At 38.7% G+C, this 6,968-nt stretch overlaps 1 long non-coding RNA gene across 1 annotated transcript; it reads left to right on the top strand.

The window, feature by feature from the left end:
• The first annotated feature begins 733 nt into the window (after positions 1-733).
• On the top strand, positions 734-6,504 carry LOC122794792. Its single transcript, XR_006363704.1, has 3 exons — positions 734-756; positions 5,989-5,992; positions 6,297-6,504. It is a non-coding gene; the product is annotated as an uncharacterized LOC122794792 (long non-coding RNA).
• Positions 6,505-6,968: the final 464 nt, after the last annotated feature.

Here is a 6,968-nt window from a genome sequence, read left to right as displayed (position 1 = left end):
ATGACCTGGTCTAGGATATTAAAGCCCCTGGTGGGACAAAGGATTAGTTGATCCAGGACATTGGAATTTATTTATTTATTTATTTATTTATTTATTTGCAGTTGTTTAACCAGGATAGTCCATTGGGCCTAAAGAACCCGTTTTCAATGGAGTCCTGGGGAGAAAAGCTCCACATACAGATTATACAAAGATTATATTACACATACAGATTATACAAAGGTTATGCTACACACATAGTTTATATGAGAAATTGGAAAAAAAAAAAAAAAAAAACATTGTAGAAATTCTGATTATATGTTAGAAAAAAATATCAACAAAAACAAGTGATACAGGCATAAAAAATTTTTTTTTTTTTTTGCTAAAAATTTCAGGGTACAAATAAGGAGTTGTATGCTAGGAGCCGGCATGAATTTGCTAGCTGGGATTTGAGAAAAAGGAAAGAGGAAAGGATAGGGATTAGAGAGTAGGTTATGACGGATGTGAACAGGAGCATTCCCAAGAGGATGTTAAATGAGAGTGTAGAGATGGCAGGCTTGCAACTGTACGAATGAAGGGGGGAAGGGAGTTCCATAGGCGTGCTAATGAGAAGGACAGGAGGTTTTGTCCTGGAGGGTGTAGGGGTCTGTAAACTTCTATGAGGTTTTGATTGTTAGATCTTAGAAGTCTTTGAGTTGTTTGCATTTTGAAGGTAGTTGAGAGAGAGGGACAGAGGGATGGCTGGAAAATGAGTTTATGTGCATAGGTGAGCTGAGTGTAGTTCATAGGTTCATAGGTTCATAGGTTCATACTAGGCTATCTGCCCTAGGGCATTTATAAGCCTAGCCAGAGTGTGTGTGGCTTTCACCACCCCTTAGGATGAGAATACTATACCCATTAGTTTGCTGTGCCTCTGTCCAGCAGTGATACAGAGATGATTCCCGGGGTAAACCTACGATCTCCCATCCACTCGTCAAGATTTCTCTTGAACAGAGTCAGTGAGGGGCTCTGCCTCACATGGACTGGGATTCTGTTCCATAGTGTAGGGAGTCTCTGGGTGATGAATCTGTCCCTCCAGCACGTCCTATTTATATCCGTGTTGAGGTTTAAGTCTCTTGCTCTCGTGGCTCTGGTGGATTTGGATTTTTAGAGGTGGAGCATGTACATTAATTCCGGGTTGGACGTGGCCTTGTATGTCAGGCACAGATCACCTCTGAGCAGGCGGTATGCGACTGAATAGAGCTGGAGTTTCTTCAGTCGAGCATCGTATGACATATGTTTGAGCCCCTTTATCCTTTTGGTGAGGAACTTTTGGGGTCTTTCCAACTGCTGCAGGTGTCGGGTAAGGTACATTCCGAATGGGGCGTTGTACTCAATCATTGGTCTGATAAGTGAAGAGTACAGGGGTACAATGACCTCTCCTGATCTGGATGTGAATCCCTTCATGATCAGGTGGGCAATGTAGAAGGTCTTCCTAACCACTTTGGCAATGTGAGTGTCAAAAGAGAGGTTACTGTCAACTTGGGTCCCCAGGTCCCTGATAACTTCTTCCATGTTTAATGGATTACCACCTATGTGGTAATTAGGGGTTACCAATCTTGTTTTTCCCAAAGGGTATGACTATACATTTTTTGGCATTTAGCTTAAGGCCATGGCTCTGGCACCAGTTATCCATTTCTATGAGACCTTTCTGGAGGATGTCTGTGTCTGATGGAGTGTCAGTTATGGTGCCCAGTTTGCAGTCATCTGCAAATTTTGTCAGCCACAATCCCCCTATGTTTGCCTGCACTTCAGAAAAATAAATGCCGAACAAGAGGGGGCCCAGGACTGAGCCCTGTGGGACACCGCTCGTGACCGGCTTAGAGTCTGACATGGCACCAGCAACTCTAACCCTGTGTGTTCTGTCCTTGAGCCAGTTTGCAACCCATCTTGTGACATATGGGTTTACATCTAAGCTGGTGAGCTTTTCTATGATGCCCGAGTGGGGTATTGTGTCGAATGCTTTTGCTAGGTCAAGGTAGGCTGTGTGAACTGCCTTACCCTCATCAATGGCCTTAGTGACTGTTTCGAAAAAGTCGACCAAGTTCAAGAGGCAGGATCTGCCCTTGACAAAGCCAAATTGGGTAGGATCCAGTGTCTGTAGGTCCCCAATGTCTTTATTTATGAGTTCCATTATGATCCTCTCCATAGCTTTGCAGACAAGGCTCGTCAAGCTTATGGGGCGGTAATTTCCAGGGTCCGTAGAAGCACCGCCTTTGTGGAGTGGGACCACAGTTGCCGTACGCCATTCTTTGGGTATGTATCCTGTAGTAAGGCTAAGATTAAACAGCAGCCTTATGTGTGGGTTTAGTTCCTCATTGAGATCGTGTAGCACACAGCCGGGGACACCGTCCGGTCCCATTGATGGTGTGTTTTTTGCTTTAGAGAGAGCAGCTCTCACCTGGGCATCTGAGATGTTTGGGAGGCTAGACTCTGGTGGGATAGATATTTCTCCTTTTGGGGAGGGAGGAAGAAATTTGCACTGAACCTGTCTGCCAGTATGTTGGCAATGTCTGTGGGTTCAGTGATTTTTTTATCATTTTGGACTAATTCTGAGCATATCTGGGAGTTTCCACCCAGGTTTCTAACATAGCTAAAGAAGGCTTTATGATTGTCTTTTGTGTCATTAGCGATTTTTCTTTCAAAGTTGGCCTTGGATGATTTTATGAGTGATCGTAGTTTTTTGCTAGTATTGATCAGAGATGCCTTCCCATTTAGGGATTTTGCTCTGTCATGTAGTAGCTTTCTCCTCTTGTTGTAGAGTTTGTTTATGGCTGGAGTCCACCAGACCGGGCGCCTGCCTTTGGTGGAAAAGGTCTTGATTTTATTAGGGATTGCTTGATCCATACATTCCTGGAGGTGCTCGTAGAAGGCATTTGTAAGGGTTTCAGCAGCGTGGGTTGTGGTTTCCACTGGCTCGGGGGCCTTGAAGGATACCACTCCAGTCTTAAGAAGTGTGAAGTTTGCTTTTGAGAAGTTCTTCACTGTGGCAAAATACCCCCAGAATGCAACACAGGCACGCTGTGATAGGTGTAACAGTCTTCTTTTATTGCATTCTAGTACCTCGGCCTTCGCCTTCTCAAGGAATACATTCATCTTACATACCACCACACCTTTTATATCCTTCACCAAGTCTAATTGACATAATTAATTACAATCAAACAATTAAATAATTAAATATATAAATATTTAAATATTTGGTCAACCATTGAATAAACCTCCCTTTATAACTTAATAAATTTTGCTAAATACATTGTTGGAAACCTTGTTGTTATGTATTGACTTCAAAAAATTACTGATAAACAATGAATATGAAAATATTATATATACTTTAACACCAATATTGTGAATGACATTCAATTCTTAACATTTCAATAGATAAAACACAAAAACATATATTAATTCTCAATAAATCTATACAAAACTTTATATGTTATTATAAGTTTTTGTTTTATATTATTTTAGAAAAATCTTTTTGAAAATTTTTTGAAAATTTTTTTTAGGAATTTTTTTTAAGAATGTGTGCCAAGAATGCCCTATGAAAGCAAATTCAATCCACCTAGAAGCAATGCAGCCATACAGGTTTTTGAAAAGACTCTATTTAAGCAGCTGGAGTATGAACATGATATGTTTGTAAAAAGTAAAAAATTGTATAATTTGAGCAAGAATGAATGGACTGCTCTATTAGGTTTGAGAGATAGTAACAAACATCTCGTTTTCACTCAAGCAGATAAAGGGGGCAATTGGGTCATCTTACCTAGAGACAGGTACAACATGGCTGTGTTGGAGCTCTTAAATGATGATAAAATTTTTACTAGGTTGGTCTCTAATATGTTAAGAGTTTTCAATTCTGCATTATTGGAGGTCCTAGAAAGGGGTGAACGGTTAGGATTTTTTACATCTAGAGATGTAAGAAGGATGTATATAGAGAATCCAAGGAATGCAAGGTTTTTTATCATTCCTAAAGTCCATAAGGACTTAAGAAATCCACCGGGTCGCCCCATAGTTTCAGGCAAGGGCTCATATTTGCAGAACGTAGGAATTTTTTTGGACTCAGTACTAAAACAACATTTACACAAGGTACAAGCCCATGTCAAAAACACGAGTGAAGTAAGTGAAGATATGAAAAACATGTTCTGGGAACCAGATTTCTACTGGGCTAGTGTAGACGTAAAATCATTGTACACAAGTATCAACAAAAATTGGGGTTTGGAATCTATAGAAAAGATGTTGGGGGAAGGACCAAGAACTAATTACATCATACAGCTTTTGGAATTTTGTTTAACTCATAATTGTTTCGAGTTTGAGGGAGAGTTTTTCCTGCAAAAAGAAGGGACAGCTATGGGGGCACCTTATGCACCATCATATGCTGTCCTTTTTATGGCCCATTTTGAAAATTCCTTCATCTACACAAACAATTTTTTTAGGACGAAGGTAGTCAAGTACAAAAGATACATAGACGATCTGCTTTTTTTGTGCAGAGGGGATCCCTCAGAGTTTTACAGATTTATTTCAGAAATTAAGAAGAATCCATGCGGTTTGGATTTCACATACACCAAAGGGGGTAAGAGTATACAATATTTGGATATTGAATTCTATGTAGGGTTTAATAATAGGATTCAGTTTAAACCTTTTAACAAAGAGACAGCCACAGATAATTTTTTGCATGCTTCTAGCATGCACAGCGGATCTCTATTAGACTCTTTACCTTTGGGGGAATTCAAACGCATTGGGGCAATTATTTCTGAGTTGACCAAAGTGGGAAATGAATTTGATAAAATTGAAAGGAAACTCAGTGTGAGAGGTTACCCTGTGGCCACCATTAAATCGGCCAGGGTAAAGGTGGAGAAGGAACTGGGCCTGATAACCCCTGAATGTTCAGAGAGAAATATGGAGAGAAACATGAATAGAAACAAGCATTTAAGATCATATGTTTTTCAAGGAAATAGGCCAGAAAGCAGTGGGTCAGAATTCATTAAAAAAGAAAAGTTATTTTTTGTTACTAAGTTTTCCCAGTTTTCTGAAATTTTAAGGGAAACAGTCCTAAATTTGTGGCCAATAGTTTTGGGGGATGAAAGAGTGGGGAATCTTTTCCCAAGCAAAATCATATTTTCGTATGGCAGATATCCCAATTTAAAAGAGATTTTGAGCACAAGGCACAGCCCGGTAGAAAACCCAAGAACAGAAAAAATAGGAACATATAGATGTGGCAAGTGTAAAATTTGCAGTAAAGTTAGGAATTTAGATGGTAAGAAGATCAACAATGTGAGTTACAAAGCCTCAGAATATTATGATTGTAATTCGTTAGGGGTAGTATATATCATAGGTTGCGGTTGCAGCAAACAAAAATGGTATATTGGCCAAACTACCAGAAAAGTGAAACTCAGAATCATGGAACATTTGGGCGACATCAAACATAGAAGACTGGAGAGTCCCGTGGCTAAACATTTTTTGGACTTTCATGGGGGGACACCTGAAGGATTCATATATTGTGTGTTAGGAAAGCCAAAAAATTTAGAGGGTGATGTAGGATCTCATAATAGATTATTGGAAATGGAGCCCAGATTTATTCTGAACTATAAAACCTACTTTCCTAATGGTATGAACATTGAAATATGAATTTGTATATTAAAAGTAATCTAAGTAAAGACAATTGCAGTGGAGATACATAAAAATTCTTAAAAAAAATTCTTAAAAAAAAATTTTCAAAAAATTTTCAAAAAGATTTTTCTAAAATAATATAAAACAAAAACTTATAATAACATATAAAGTTTTGTATAGATTTATTGAGAATTAATATATGTTTTTGTGTTTTATCTATTGAAATGTTAAGAATTGAATGTCATTCACAATATTGGTGTTAAAGTATATATAATATTTTCATATTCATTGTTTATCAGTAATTTTTTGAAGTCAATACATAACAACAAGGTTTCCAACAATGTATTTAGCAAAATTTATTAAGTTATAAAGGGAGGTTTATTCAATGGTTGACCAAATATTTAAATATTTATATATTTAATTATTTAATTGTTTGATTGTAATTAATTATGTCAATTAGACTTGGTGAAGGATATAAAAGGTGTGGTGGTATGTAAGATGAATGTATTCCTTGAGAAGGCGAAGGCCGAGGTACTAGAATGCAATAAAAGAAGACTGTTACACTTATCACAGCGTGCCTGTGTTGCGTTCTGGGGGTATTTTGCTACTAGTATTTTTCAGTGTTTTTTCTAAAGTTCTTCACTGTGGTCTTTTTTGCTGGGGGTGGGGGCGGGATGTAGAGGTAGTTGGGAAGCTCTAGCCAGTTGAGTTTATGGAGAGGTTCACAGTGATGGGTGGATGATTTGTTACTGGTGGCGAATCTATTGTAACAAGATGAGAGCTTGGTTTTCAGGGAAGATTGTAGGTTTATAAGAAGAGGAGCACCATAGAGAAGGGAGGGAAGGAGAAATGTGGTAGAGAGAGTAATTTTGGTAGTTGAGGTGAGGAACCGATTGTGATGGTAGAGCAGGCCTAGTTTTTGGTGAGTTTTTTTTATATTTAGTAGGAGGTGGGAGTTGAATTTGAGCTTGTCATCAATTTGGACTCCTAGTAGTTTGGTTTCAGATACTAGCTCAAGAGATGTGTTGTTTTGGCTGGTGATGGAGAATAGAGATCTATCCAAGTTATGAGTTTTGGAGGGGGTAAATACCATAAGTTTATTTTTAGCAGCATTGAGTGCAAGATGGTTGTCTTTCATCCATTGTTCTGTGGTGGTGAAGGCATCTTGGGTAAGTTTTAAAAGAGTTGGGATGGATGAGGCAGCACAGATAATTGTTGAGTCGTCTGCATATTGAATAATGTTTGCAAGGGGGATAGAGTGGTAAAAGTCATTGATGAAGATATTGAAGAGGAGGGGGCCTAAAATAGAACCTTGTGGAACACCTGTAGGGGTGTTGAGGAAGGAGGAGGTG

Source organism: Protopterus annectens, chromosome 2.part1, assembly GCF_019279795.1.
Source record: "Protopterus annectens isolate FY-2018-M chromosome 2.part1, PAN1.0, whole genome shotgun sequence".
Classification (NCBI taxonomy): domain Eukaryota; kingdom Metazoa; phylum Chordata; order Ceratodontiformes; family Protopteridae; genus Protopterus; species Protopterus annectens.
The sequence above is the reverse complement of the archived record's forward strand: the minus strand, read 5'-3'. Positions and strand labels throughout refer to the sequence as shown.